At 37.0% G+C, this 16,019-nt stretch overlaps 3 pseudogenes; 2 read left to right on the forward strand and 1 right to left on the reverse strand.

Annotated features, from left to right (window-relative positions):
• Positions 1–2,375: 2,375 nt before the first annotated feature.
• Positions 2,376–3,325, forward strand: LOC138439073 (olfactory receptor 5D13-like; annotated as a pseudogene).
• Positions 3,326–7,640: 4,315 nt separating this feature from the next.
• LOC138439074 (olfactory receptor 5D13-like) lies at positions 7,641–10,452 on the forward strand (annotated as a pseudogene).
• Positions 10,453–14,188: 3,736 nt separating this feature from the next.
• LOC138439076 (olfactory receptor 5W2-like) lies at positions 14,189–15,191 on the reverse strand (annotated as a pseudogene).
• Positions 15,192–16,019: the final 828 nt, after the last annotated feature.

A 16,019-nucleotide genomic window follows, 5' to 3' on the forward strand; every position in this document is an offset into this window, starting at 1 on the left:
TGAATCCCTCTTTAAAGAGATGTACGGGAGAAATATCCATAACCTCAGATATGCAGATGACACCACCCTTATGGCAGAAAGTGAAGAGGAGCTAAAAAGCCTCTTGATGAAAGTGAAAGAGGAGAGTGAAAAAGTTGGCTTAAAGCTCAACATTCAGAAAACTAAGATCATGGCATCAGGTCCCATCACTTCATGTGAAGTAGATGGGGAAACAGTAGAAACAGTGTCAGACTTTATTTTTTTTTTGGGGGGGGGGCTCCAAAATCACTGCAGATGGTGACTGCAGCCATGAAATTAAAAGACGCTTTATCCTTGCAAGAAAAGTTATGATCAACCTAGATAGTATGTTCAAAAGCAGAGACATTACTTTGCCGACTAAGGTCTGTCTAGTCAAGGCTATGGTTTTCCTGTGGTCACGTATGGATGTGAGAGCTGGACTATGAAAAAGGCTGAGCGCTGAAGAATTGATGCTTTTAAACTGTGGTGTTGGAGAAGACTCTTGAGAATCCTTTGGACTGCAAGGAGATCCAACCAGTCCATTCTGAAGGAGATCAACCCTGGGATTTCTTTAGAAGGAATGTTGCTAAAGCTGAAGCTCCAGTTCTTTGGCCACCTTATGTGAAGTGTTCATTCATTGGAAAAGACTCTGATGCTGGGAGGGATTGGGGGCAGGAGGAGAAGAGAACGACCAAGGATGAGATGGCTGGAAGGCATCACGGACTCGATGGACGTGAGTCTGAATGAACTCCAGGAGATGGTGATGGACAGGGAGGCCTGGCATGCTGTGATTCATGGGGTCGCAAAGAGTCGGGCACGACTGAGTGACTGAACTGAACTGATATATAATTTATAAATATAAATTATATCACTTTGTTTCTTCTAACATTATATATATTTTATATTATATATTGGTGGCTGAGACAGTAAAGAATCTGTCTGCTGTAGACCTGGCTTTGATCTCTGAGTTTGGAAGATCCCCTGGAGAAGGGAATGGCAATCCACTCCAGTATTCTTACCTGGAGAATCACAGAGAAAGCTGGTGGCCTGCAGTCCATGGTTTTTCAGAGTCATACTTGAGAAAGCAACTAACACTCACTTATAATTTTAGATATATATCCAAAAGATTTAGCTGCTAAGTCATACTGGAGTGGGTTGCTATCTCCTTCTCCAGGGGATCTTCCCAACCTAGGGATTGAACTCAGGTCTGCTGCATTGCAGGTGGTCTCCTGCATTGCAGGTGCATTATTTACTGTCTCAGGCATCAGGGAGGACCACAGCAATACTGGGGTGGGTTGCCATTTCCTTCTCAAGGGAATCTTCCCCACCCAGGAATTGAACCTGTGTCTCCTGTGTCTCTTACACTGAAGGTGGATTCTTTACCATTAAGCAACTGTGGAATTCTTTTTGTGTGTGTGTGTGTGGGTTTATTTTTTAATTTTTTTTTATTTTTTAAATTTTAAAATCTTTAATTCTTACATGCGTTCCCAAACATGACCCCCCCTCCCACCTCCCTCCCCACAACATCTCTCTGGGTCATCCCCATGCACCAGCCCCAAGCATGCTGCACCGTACGTCAGACATGTTGGTGATCTAAAATTACATGTACAAATAATTAATATAAGTTAATTAGATTCAATTAATGAATGAAATGTCAATATAAATGTCAATATAAAAACCCAAAAATTATCCCAGGAGGCAGTGTAAACTTAATGGAGTCTTTGATGGAAGGTACATGATTATTTCATGAATAGGATTCCATAATTAATTTAAGCACAAGATAGAAGGCATGAACTAGTTACAATTTAAGATTTATGCCAGTTTACAAACTTTGTGGGTGCTTAATTCTTTAATATGACTAGAATATAAAAATATTATACTGAGATTTATATGGCACTTTTACACATCATGTGATCTCCTTGATCCTTTGTGTAACTGTTAGAAACATAACATAGTACTCTGCTTCTTTTTGGCATCTCAAAATTTTGAGATTTACAATTTCTTTTGTGTTCCAAATGTATATTTCAGTTGTATATTAAAAATACTAAGAGTTGAATTTTAAATGATAGCATGAATAGTATGTATTTTAGTGGTTCTCATAATTTATCATGCATCAGAAATCACCTGGAGTGTTGGATAAATCACAAATTGTGGGCTACATTCCAGAGTTTTTGATTCAGGCAGTTGGAGATGGGAGTTTAGAATTTGCATCCCTAGCATATTTTTAGGTGTCCCTGCTGCTGCTGGTTTGAGGACCATACCTGGAGAAAATATACCAACTCCACAGAGACATATGAAATTTCTGCCTTCTCTGTTTCTCTGTTTTATTCATTTCTATTTTTCAGGAATAATGCTTGGCCCTTTGTTCAACAGGAATCATGCTGCTATCAGAAGGAAATCAGAGTATCATACCCACACTTATTCTCCTGGTTTTCTCAGAATACCAGAACTCTGGGTCCCACTTTTCCTTGTTTTCTTGTCTATCTACACAGTCACTGTGGTGGGGAATTTAGGCATGATCATAATCACCAAGGTCAATTCAAAACTCCACACGATCATGTACTTTTTCCTTAGTCACTTGTCCTTTGTTGATTTCTGTTTTTCTACTGTAGTTACACCCAAACTGTTTGAGAATTTGATTGTGGAGGACAGAACCAACTCTTTCTCTGATTGCATTGTGCAATTTTGTTTTGCTTGCCTATTTGGTGTAGCAGACACTTTCATGTTAGCAGCAATGTGCTATGACCACATTGTGGCAGTCTGAAACCCCTTGCTCTATACCTCTGCGATGTGTCCGAAGTGGTGTGCTCTCTTGATGGCTGGGTCTTACTCATGTGGTGTAGTGTGCTCCATGACACTCACATATTTCCTTTTTGCATTATCCTATTGCAAGTCTAGCACCATAAATAATTCTATCGGTGACCACTCTGTAATTGTTTCTGTCTTTTGCTCAGATCCCTGTATCAGTCAGATGTTATGTTTTATTATCACCATATTTAATGAGGTGAGCAGCCTGGTGATTATTCTGATGTTCTATATATTCATTTTTATCACTGTTATGAGGATGCTTTCTGCAAGTGAGCACTGGAAAACCTTTTCCACCTCTGCTTCCCACCTGACAGCCATCAGCATCTTCCATGGAACCATCCTTTTCCTTTACTGCATTCCTAATCCAAAAACTTCTTGGCTCACAATCAAAGTGACTTCTGTGTTTTACACAATAGCGATTCCTATTCTGAACCCCTTGACCAACAGCTTGAGGAACAAAGCAGTAACAAATACATTCACAAGGTTAGTTTTCTCAAAACCACTTTGTCACTCCACATAATATTTTTTAATTCATTATTTTATTTCTGAAAAAAATTGATATCCTATACTACAGATTGTTCAGTTCTTGTGATATAACTGATGATTCAAATCTTTTGATAAATATAAAGCTTTAAGTTAATATATCTATGGCAGGATAGAATTTTATTGATGATTATTGATTTTTGCTTACATCAATGTTTAGTAAAATAGCTGTGCTGCTGCCGCTGCTAAGTCACTTCAGTCGTGTCCGACTCTGTGCGCCCCCATAGACAGCAGCCCACCAGGCTCCCCCATCCCTGGGATTCTCCAGCAAGAACACTGGAGTGGGTTGCCATTTCCTTCTCCAATGCATGAAAGTGAAAAGTGAAAGTGAAGTCACTCAATTGTGTCCGACTCTTAGCGACCCCATGGGCTACAGCCTACCAGGCTCCTGCATCCATGGGGTTTTCCAGGCAAGAGTACTGGAGTGGGGTGCCATTGCCTTCTCTGAAAATTGCTGTAAACCATATGTAAATCAAAAAAAAATTTTTTTTTAATTTAAACCTCTATCCATTAATAGAGGAATTTTATTTTTTATTTAATTTTTAATTTTTATTTTTACTTTATTTTACTTTACAATACTGTATTGGTTTTGCCATACAATCAAAAATTTTTAAAATGACTGCTTTTTGTAGTATTTATAAATTATTTTTGAGTGAATTCAAATGTACTAAAAGTTTATGGGTATATGATGAAATAAGCTATTTTTTTCTGCTTTGGCCAGTTGGCATGTACATCATAAAAAAATGATTAAGGAGAAAGTTCAAGCTTCATACGAAGAAGGCATAAAACTGTTCATGACATACTCTTAAAAACACAAGTCTGGGAAAATTAGACAGGAGGGCAACATGGACTCCAAGAACTAATCAATCAAACACACAGTAACAATAAAATATGAGTAACCAATCAACAACACAATTATTCCAATCATACAATGACCAAGTATTGTCTTAGACTAAAGTGTTTAGGCATGCATGACAGCAATCTGTTCTTCACTATATCATAGAGTTTGCTCATACTCATGTCCATTAAGTCAGTGAAGTTATCCAACTATCTCATCCTCTGTTGCCCACTTCTCTGCCTGCCCTCAACCTTTCCCAGCATCAGAGTCTTTTCCAATGAGTCAACTCTTCTCAACTGGTGGCCAAAGTGTCGGAGCTTTAGCTTCAGCCTCAGTCCTTCCAATGAGAATTCAGGGTTGATCTCCTGTAGGACTGACCTGGTTTGATGTCTTTGCTGTTCAAGGGACTCTCAAGAGTTTTCTCCAGCACCACAATTTGACAGCAACAATTTGGCACTCAGTCTTCTTTATGGTCCAACACTCACATCTATACATGACTATTGGAAAAAACATAACTTTGACCATATGGACCTTTGTCAACAAAGTGATGCCTCTGCTTTTTAATACACTGTCTAGGATTGTCATAGCTTTCTTTCCAAGGAATCATAGATGAATGAATCATAGATGTAAACACAAAAATGAAAACTGAAAAATATTTAGCATAAAACAGAAAAAATCTTTCAAAAGTTATGATGATAATTCTTTGAACGAACATAAAAAGGATGGATCTTTAAAAAACAATAAAAGGAGCTTCATTGCCATCAAAAATGTTTGGTAAAAGATTCTTAAGCATAAATGACAACATTAATAAAGTGAAAATACAATCCATAGATTGTGAGTAAGTATTTGCAAAACTTATATTTGATAAATGATTTCAATGTAAAACATACAGAGGAAGTCTTTATACTCAATACAAGAAAAAAAGCCTACTTAAAGTTTTGATGAACTATCTGAGCACACATTTGACAAAAGAGAACACACAAATAAACACATGAAAAAAATAGTAAGTATAGCTAGTCATCAATGACATTCTTATTAAAATTAAAACTTAAACCATGAGGAGAAACTACTATACTCCATTTAGAATAGCTAAAATAAATAATAGTTTCAAATACTGGTGAAAATGTGTAGCAAGTTAAATGCTTATGCATTTCAGATAAGAGTACAGGGTTAAATAACTTTGAAAATAGTTTACCAGTATCTTATGATGTTACACAAGCACGTCCCAGACTATTATGCTACAGAAACTGTGATAGCAGTTTAAGCCTCAAAGTTGGTGGCAATTTGTTGTGCAGCATGGAAAACTAACATCCAACAAGGTTGCTAGCTCTGGGTGACTAGGGTGTAGATACTGGCTCCAAAGTTAGTCCAGAGTACAGAGGTGTCAGCAATGGGAGGAAGATGTATTGTGGAACTCAAGCCTATCTCAGTGAGAGAATAACCATGCAGACCTGTGGGATTTTGGATCAAGACCATACTATGTACAAAAATTCTATGCCTGGTGGGAAACAGCCTCTAGTGTGTTATGGCTTCCTGTTAGAGTCTGGCAAGTGTTAGTCAGGTTGTCAGGAGCCTAGGGGAAGCATTTGTTGCTACTGTTTAGTCGCTAAATTGTGTTCAAATCTTTTGTATATCTACAGACTGCATCCCACCAGGCTCCTCTGTCCAACAGATTTCCCAGGCAAGACTACTGGAGTGGGTGGCCATTTCCTTCACCAAGTGTTATTCCCAACTCCAGGCAAGGATAGAACCTACATCTCCTGCACTGCAGATGAATTTTTTTTTTTTTAACCACTGAACCACCAGGCAAGTCAGTGGTCTAATTTTGTGATATTTCACTGTAGTAGAACCAGTAGATTGATTGACACTCCGAGGTTTTAGAGACTTAAACATGTTTCCAAAATGCATTTGCCATTTTTAAGACGCTGTGTTATTTAATTGTATTAATGCAAGCTAGGAAGTGTGCATTGCTTATTTTTAGAAGAAAACATAATTTAGTTTCAGTAAAGAACATCACTGTTTCTGGAGACAATAATATTTACTTAGGTTAAGCAACAAAATCAGAGACCAAGGTATACTGCTTATACATCTCAAAACACATGTACTTCATACACAGAATGGGAAAGAAAAATCACACAGTAAATATATATAATAGCAGTTAATATCTCTGAACAGTTTCATTTTAGCTTATTTATCTTTCGTTTTGGGTTTTACTGTAGTCATCAAGTTTTCTTATTCAGTTCATGTATTTTTTGTAATTAATTTTAAAAGAAATTCATGAAATAGACTATTTGAGGTGTCATCTCCAGTGATTCAGGAAAACAACAACAACAACAACAACTACCGTCTTGCAAATTGCCACATAAAAAAAGCATTCTAGATAATTTCTTGATATGTGATATAAAAACAAGTAGCTCGAGCAATTCTCTGGGGTCTAAATCCCCAAGGTCATGGAAGCATACGTAAGCTCTACATTTTGTCCAGAGAAATCAGATTCAGCTTCCAAATCTCTCTGCTTCTTCCTTTCTCTGAGTTTTTCTGGATATTCAGAAAGAAGTATATTCCAGTCACATTAAATTTTTGTGAGCTCCTGCTATATTGATTAGCTCCTTAATGTTTTACATGATATTTGAATTCTAAGTGGGAACTGCCCTGGAGACAGTTAACAGTAGGAATGGGATCTTCGAGTGAGTTGGTTTCAGGTGGGATGATATATCTTGTTTCTTTTCTCTCCTTTGGGGAACTCTGACATCCTGAAACCTCTAAAGCAGTGGACACTCTTTGTCAGTCTTTGTGTGATAATGTCTCCTGAGTCCATTTCCCTGAGGGTGAGCTTTGATATCCTCCCCCTTTACTCGGGTATCCTCCTGATTTTTGCTCTGAGGATATCCACACTGTGCTTATCAGAGTAGTCACAATGAAATTTTTAAAAAGAATGTTATAATGCCTGGTAATTCAAGACCTCAAAATTGAGTCGAAAGAAGATAAGAATCATAAGTATAAAATAATAATAAACACCATAATATACAATTCCATTTTTTTGAAAGTAATGTCTGCAAGTATGTCAAGGGTGTGGAAAATATGGCTGAAGTGAAAAGGAAAAGTGTCCTCGTGATAGTAATTTTCATGAAATGCTTTATATATTGTTCAAGTGCTTCATCAGTATGTAAAAAAAAGAGGAAATTACAGGCATTATATTCTGAGATTACTGACATGAGCAGAGAAGGTTGAAAACTGGAGAATAAAGCTAGGATAAGGGTTTAGGTAAAACTGGAGCAGAGAAATTTAGATTTGATAAATTAATTAGTAGGGAGAAATTAAAGTTTTTAAGAGTCAGAAACTGTCATAATAACCACAGTAATCAAGAAAAGAAGAAATTGATTTTCTCACAGTGCAGGTTAGCAGCATCACAGGGAAGTTGGCTGAGCCTAGGTGACCACAAGCTTAAAAAGGGATGATTAACAAAAGTCAGATAATTATGAGAAAACACAGGGGAAACAGAGACAATTTATTGAAGGATGGAGATCGATGAATTAACATGAACAGGGCCAAGAAGCAATTCAGAAAAAGAGCTGAGCTACTCTTTGACATCACAAATTGTTCCTGCAGTTTTGTTGCTGCCAACTTCGAAGCTTGATCTTTTTTTAGATTGTTTAAAATAATATGTGTTTAAAAATAACACCAATTATTCAGAGTATTAAGAATTAAAATGGATGAGGGCGGGAAAGCCTATATATTCTGAACCGAATAACTGTCAGACTTTGGGCTAATTATATTAATGTCATTTCCTAACTTAATACTTATACACCTACAAAATATATATTATCATGTCATTATTACTGATAAAGGAGTTGAGGCTCATAAAATCTGAATGATTCACCAAAGATCATATAGTAAATGCCAAAGCTTGGAACTGAATTTAAATCTGTGTTTCCAACTCCTTGCTTCTTTCATTGTGTCAGTCTGTCTGTCACTAACTCTTTTTCACTTCCCACCCATCCCCTTTTCTGCATACAGGAAACACATTTTTTGAGTGTCAAAAGTACCATAAAGCTATTCAAGAAATAATGAATTATTTCTCCCTTCACATGGTCATATAGAACTAAAATTGCATCTGTGTTTATCAGAGTCGAACTAATAGTCCCTTTATTAATGAATATTTCAGATGTGTGTTTGTTATTGGTTAACTTATTTTAAAATCTTTGCTAAATAAATATATTCTGTTGTTATAAACTGCTTACCAGTACAAGATGCTTTTGCTTTCTCAAAATAATGTATACAAATAATGATTATATAACTCAAAGCAAGATTATTAGTTTTAATCAAACTCAATATTCCTGTCACCAGAACTTTCGAGACTGATAATTTAACCACTTCTGTTTATTAGTGTATTCTCTGATTTTCTTGAGAAACAGTATAGAATGTGAAAGAGTTGAGCAAAATATATTTAAGTTACTCTGTAATTCAGATTTTCTATAAGCATTTAATGCTATAATGTTCTTAATAAATTTATTAGGTTAAAAGTATTGATAGCAAGTTAAGAGATATTGATCAAAGAATGTAAAAGACTATATTGACAGCATCAGTGGCACTATGTGAGAAAAACGATAAACAGTCAAACAGGAAAAAAAAAAAAAACAGTGAGGGTGCTATGAACTATAATGCAGCGTCATTGCTTCACCAGGTCGCTGCACTGACACAAAGCCAACAATTTCAGCATCAAACTGAAATCTTTGGAAAACTTGAAGATAGGGCTTTATTTCCTTCAGTGTTCATTTATGTTTTCCAAACTGTGAAAATTCTTGTGGTGACTCATGACCTCTTCCTTTCCGATGATCTTCAGTTTGAACATAATGATAGAAGCACTATGGCCTCTAAAAATATTACTCCTGTTTTTCTTAAAAAAAAAATTGAGTGTTATGTTTTCATTTATTGTTATGTTACTCCCGCTAAACAGCACAGACCTTCAGAATGGTGGAACTATGAAAACCATGTTTTCTTACAACACTATAGAAAATATTTCTCTCTCACTCTACATTAAATTCAATTTCTGTCACTCATGATCAACTTCAAACCTAACTCATCACTAGCAGGCTGCGTTAATTCAAACAAGTGTCTTAAATCATATGTGCTTCCATTTCCTTTTGCAAAACATGAGACTGGTTGTTTTGAAATTCAAAGTTTTATTTAGTGGTCAAAACTAATGTACCAATATTTTAACACAATGCCTGCCACACAATAAATGTAATATCCATGGATTGTCATCATTATCATTGTTATCATTTTATTATCACTGTCTCAGATTTTCTCCAACAACAATATGTGATTTGCTGAAGGAAATCAGAGTGCCAGGGCCACCTTCACCCTCTTGGGATTCTCAGAATGTTTTGACCTCCAGGTTCCCTTGTTCCTGGTTTTCCTCACCGTCTATGCAGTCATCGTGGTGGGGAACCTAGGCATGATCACCATCATCAGGACCAGTCCCAAACTCCATACCCTCATGTACTTTTTTCTCAGTCACGTGTCATTTGTTGATTTCTGCTATTCCACCACAGTTACACTCAAACTCTTGGAGAATTTGATTGTGAAAGAAAGAACCATCTCTTTTACGGGGTGCATCATGCAATTCTTCTCGGCTTGTATGTTTGCAGCGGTAGAGGCATTTATGTTGGCAGTGATGGCCTATGACTGATTTGTGGCCATTTGTAAGCCTCTACTGTACACAGTGGTCATGTCCCAAGAGCTCTGTGCATTGTTAGTGGCCTGTCCCTACACGTAGGGTGTAGTCTCCTCCCTGGTACTCACCTGTTCTCTCCAGACATTATCCTTCTCTGGGTCTAACATCATAAATATTTTTTCTCTGTGAGCACTCTGCCATTGTCTTCATCTCTTGCTCTAACCCCTTCATCAGCCAAGTGCTCTCTTTTGCTATCGCCATATTCAATGAGGTGAGCAGCCTAGTAATTATCCTCACTACTTATATTTCCATTTTTGCCACTGTCATAAAAATGCCCTCAGCTGGGATTCACTGAAAAGCCTTCTCTACTTGTGCCTCCCATCTGACCACCAACACCATGTTCTATGGGACTGTCCTGTTCCTTTACTGTGTACCCAGCTCCAAAAACTGATGGCTCATGGTCAAAGTAGGTTCTGTGTTTTATACAGTCATTAGTCCCATGCGGAACCCTCTGATCTATAGCCTCAGGAACAAAGATGTGAAAGAGAGTGTCAGGAAATTAATGAATCACTTAATACAATTTGGTTGAAGATCTATATTTCCAACAGAAATGTGATCTATTATATAGTGCTGATTAAATCTTCTTGTAGAAATGATGACTCAAATTATATAGTCAATTCACTAGATCATAAATTTAGAGTCATATATTGGCTGTTTGATCTCTTAGTTTTTGTTCAGTTCAATGACAAATAAAATAGCTGTATATCATGTGTGTGTGTGTGTGTGTGTGTTATAAAATGATGTGTGTTGTGGGTGTATGAAAAGAAAAACTGTGAGTTGCTCAGTCATGTCTGACTCTTTGCCACCCCATGGACTGTAGCCTGCTAGGTTCTTCTGTCCATGGAAGTCTCCAGGAAAGAATAATGGAGTGGGTAGCCATTGCCTTCTCCAGGAGATCTTCCTGACCCGGGGATTAAACCTGGGTTTCCTGCATTTCAGGGAGATTTTTCAACTTCTGAGCCAACATGGAAGCATTGTGCAAAGAAATCCAACCAGTCCATTCTAGAGAAGATCAGTCCTGGGTGTTCTTTGGAAGGAATGATGCTAAAGCTGAAACTCCAGTACTTTGGCCACCTCATGTGAAGAGTTGACTCATTGGAAAAGACTCTGATGCTGGGAGGTATAAGGTGCAGGAGGAGAAGGGGACGACAGAGGATGAGATGGCTGGATGGCATCAATGACTCGATGGACGTGAGTCTGAGTGAACTCCGGGAGTTTCTGATGGACAGGGAGGCCTGAAGTGTTGCAGTTCATGGGGTTGTAAAGAGTCAGACACGACTGAGCAACTGAACTGAACTGAACTGAACTGAACTGAGGCCTCCCTGTCCATCACCATCTCCCAGAGTTCACTCAAACTGACGTCCATCGAGTCAGTGATGCCATCCAGCCATCTCATCCTCTGTTGTCCCCTTCTACTCCTACCCTCAATCCTGCCAAGCATCAGAGTATTTTCCAATGGTCACCTCTTCCCATGAGGTGCCCAAAGTACTGGAGTTTCAGCTGTAGCATCATTCCTTCCAAAGAACACCCAGAACTGATCTCCTTTAAAATGGACTGGTTGGATCTCCTTGCAGTCCAAGGGACTCTCGAGTCTTCTCCAACACCACAGTTCAAAAGCATCAATTCTTCAGTGCTCAGCTTTCTTCACAGTCCAACTCTCACATCCATACATGACCACTGGGAAAACAATAGCCTTGACTAAATGGACCTTTGTTGGCAAAGTAATGTCTCTGCTTTTGAATATGCTATCTAGGTTGGTCATAACTTTTCTTCCAAGGAGTAAGTGACTTTTAATTTCATGACTGCAGTCACCATCTGCAGTGATTTTGGAGCTCCCCCAAAATAGTCTGACACTGTTTCCACTGTTTCCCCATCTATTTCTCGTGAAGTGATGGGACCAGATATTTGATATGGTTTAAATTTTCTGTGACATTCTTGAATGAAGGTCTTACTGTCTGTCAGAGTCAGATAATCTGGAGATATGTCGACCTTTAAAGTGTTAGTCACTCAGTCGTGTCAGACTCTTTGTGACCTCATGGACTGTAGGTCCACCAGGAACCTATGTCCATGGAATTTTCCAGGCAAGAATACTGAATTGGGTAGCCATTCCCTTCTCCAAGGGATCTTTCTGACCCAGGCATCAAACCCAGGTCTCCCATATTCCAGAGAGATTCTTTACCATATCCCTAGTATAGCTGAGGTATATCTACGTGTACAAGTTCCTTCCAGGGAGATACTGGTAAATTGGGATGGGAGGCCCACAGATAATTGAATAAGTCTATTTTAATTTTATAATTCCATTTATAGGACTTAAAATATTCTTACCTTTAGTTCACATCCACTAGACCTCATAATAACAGCCAGTATGTAGATCAAATGAATCTTTAGATGCTCTGATACAGGGTGGTCAAAAAGAGAGAGATTACCTAACCAGATTACACATTTATATTCTCTAAATTAACAACAACCCACCAACACTTCATTTTTCTTGGACAATATATCTCAAAAAATGATTTGTACCATGTTTGTGCTCATAAATAATGGTTTTAAAATATTGTGTGTAAATTGAGAAAACATAGCACAGGTGAAAACCCCTGAAGTCTTTTATTAAAAAATAAAAAAAAAATTCTTCATAAGTTCTTTCCAGCATGATTCTGTGTAAGAGGTCAGTTTCTCACAAATGCCCCCTGTGGAAGCCAGAGAATCTTCTTGGGCTTTAATTTCATTCTGAAATATTTCTGCACAAAGACACTCTACAATGATAGTTAGAAAAATCTAAGAAACAGTGTTTTTTTAATTTTTGAAACTGTAATCAATAATTACATGAATTTTACATGTTTCTTCAAATATATCTGTATTATTTAGACATGCTGATTCAGTGCTTTAGCATCAGATTCTATAGCAGAAACCCACAAAATAGATACCCATTAAGAATGTATACAGATGAATGCTCTTTACTTCTAGTGTGATATGTATCTTCTTTATAGATCAGCACCCTAGTATTCACAGCCATTTTATATTCTTTCTTAAAATCTATTATATACATGTATTCAAGCCACATACCATATCTTCAGTTAATTTTTATTTTGTTAATTATTGATGTCTAATAAACACTCAAAAATGTTATCTACTCTTTTTGTTTCTTCCTTTTTCTTTGCTTCATTCTCTCTCTCTCTCTCTTTCTCCATTTGTGTCCCAAACATTAGGTAAGTGTTTTAGATAACACAGATGGAAGGCAGAATCCTTTAGCAAAGATTGTTCACAATCTCATACTGTAGGCCATGATTTCACAAACAGGACGATATCAAATAGAATGATTAAAGGAAATGGTTGTCTAGGAACTATAAAAAGGAACATTTAATCAGAACGAAGAAGGGAAGGAGTTGACAGCTAATTATTAAAGAAAACTATGCAATTTAACAAGGCACTTTAAATTGCTTTCAGTTTTGGATTTCTTAATTCTAAAAAGGTGTGTGTATGTGTGCGTGTGGATGTTCAGTCACATTCAACTCTTTGTGACCCCAGGGACAACAGCCTGCCAGTCTCCTCTGTACATGGAAGTTTCCAAGCAGGAATATTGGAGCAAGTTCCCATTTCCTACTCCAGGGGCTCTACCTGACACAAGGATTGAATTCAAGTCTCTTGCATCTCTTGCATTGGCAGGCAGATTGTTTACCACTGAGCCACTGGAAATTTCCTGAAAAGGTATACAGCTGCTCAACTCAAGACCTCTGTAAGTGTCAAATCATCTTCCTAAAATCATTTCCTTCCCAAATTTATTTTTGAATCTGACAATTAATATCTCCATTCAAGAAAACATTTCTTCTGCACACTGTGTTTTAACATTTGTTCCTAGATTTTTAACCCTGTTTTTTTTTTTCAATTAATGAAAGTCTTAAACTTTATTATGAATTGTATGTGTGGTTAGTTAATAATTGTTTCTTTATTCATCTAGATTATAAGGTTCTTTTTTTATACAAACTAATCAGTTTTTCAAGAAATGTAAATCACTTAGAGGCAGGCAAAGAATAATTACATAGTTGATAAATATCAATATACTTGAAATAATAATGTTTGAATAAATGGATATACACAAAAAACATGATATAATTTGAAGAGCCAGGAAGTTCTGCACAGGGAAAGTTTCATAGATAAGGTCAAGACATATAATAAGCATGATGAGTTTTTAAAACTGCAACAATTTCTTATAGCTGAACTTTAGTATAGCTACTCATTTATTAAATAATTTGATAAAATTATATTTCTCATGTGTTATACCATATAATTTTGCAAAAGTAATTACTATATGTGTGTGCATATATGTGATATAAATCTTTGAAGTCGTCTTTTATTTTTAGTTTTCCTAGGACATTTTTCACATCCTTGTCCCATATACTATAAATCAGAGGATTTAACATTGGAATCATAAAAGTGTAAAACAATGAAGTCATTTTGTCTTGATCTAAAGAGTAGATTGAACTTGGCCTAAAGTACATGAAAAGCAGAGTCCCCTGGAAAACTGCCACAGCAGTTAGGTGGGAGATGCAGGTGGAGAAAGCTTTGAACCTCCTCTCAGCATAATGGATCTTTGAGATTACAAGAATGATATAACAATAAGAGACAAGAACTCCTGAAATCGAGCTCAATTCAATAACTCCAAAAACAATAAATACTGTCAATTCATTGACCTGTGTATCAGAGCGGGAAAGAAGGTAGAGTGGAGGTAAGTCACAAGAGAAGTGGTTAATCTCATTTGACCCACAAAAGCATAAGTGGAATGTTAATGTCGTGTGTATCAGAGCATCTACCATCCCCATCATGTAAACCTCAGCCCTGAGCAGGGAGCACACCCTGCTGGACATGCTGACCTCATAAACCAAGGGGGTGCTAACGGCCTTGTACCAGTCATAGGCCATCACTGCCAGCAGGAGACACTCAGAATCTGCAAAAGGTACAGGCAATCAAGAACTGTAGGGCACAGCGATAGAAGGGGGTTGGTTTGTTCTTGGCCAAAACGTCAACCAGCATCTTGGACCCAATTCCTGTGGAATAGCAGACGTTACACAAGGAAAGGTAGCTGAGGAAAAAGAACACTGGTGTTTGAAGGTGGGGATCCACTCTAATCAAAATTATCATTCCACGATTTCCCAGAAGATTCATGTAATAAACAAGTAGCAACATGGCAAATAAGGTCACTTTCACTTCCAGATTACTGGTAATCCCCAAGAAAATGAATTCAGTCACAGAGGAGCAATTTTCTTTCTCCATTCTTTAATTTTTCTTATCTAAAATTTTGACAAAATGATCAGGAAAATTATAGATAAACATATGGACATCTGCAAAATATCTGTAAAGCAGAGCACAGTCTCTTTGTGTATATGTCATTTTATACTCAGAAAATTACTTAATCATGTACCTACTTTTTGAAGGAACATTGTTACCTACCTGGAAAAGTAAAAACAAACAAAAAACTGTAATACACATTGAAAAAGTTTTATCTAAGTCTGCATGTCATTATGATGTATATAAAACTTTATGAGTTTTTCATTTTCCTAGGTTTTTGCTTTCTTACCTCTGGAGATATAATTGGAAGAATTAATGTCTTATTTTATGTTCAAAATACCACAGAAGAGACACCAGTGTTTGAGGCCTGGCTGTCAGTTATAGGATTAAGCATTGTCCATCTCTGGAAATAGTCATTTGGACACAAAAATTTGTTACCATTGTTATGTTTCTCATAAGAACAGCTCAGGTAATGTTGGTTTAAAATTATTTTCTATACATTCTAGAGTACATCAGCAACTATTCATAAGAGAAATTATTATGTTACCGTCCTGGTCTAAGTGACCTTCAGCATTTGGTAGACATAAAATAAGCATTGTTGGCCTTTACTACAGAAATGTGTTTCTGCTTTGCCACAGTTCTCATTACCGATCTCTGCAGCACCCTGGTGCCAGAGGATGGATCCCTTGACCAGCCAAAGAAAAATTATACAAAGAAGTGAAAACAACATAATTTAGCACACACATTTGTGTCTCTTAGATTTTGATTGACTTTTATATTGAAAAAAAGAAAATGAGATAAGGTATAATAAAC

The sequence above is a fragment of the Ovis canadensis genome, chromosome 4 (assembly GCF_042477335.2).
Source record: "Ovis canadensis isolate MfBH-ARS-UI-01 breed Bighorn chromosome 4, ARS-UI_OviCan_v2, whole genome shotgun sequence".
NCBI lineage: Eukaryota > Metazoa > Chordata > Mammalia > Artiodactyla > Bovidae > Ovis > Ovis canadensis.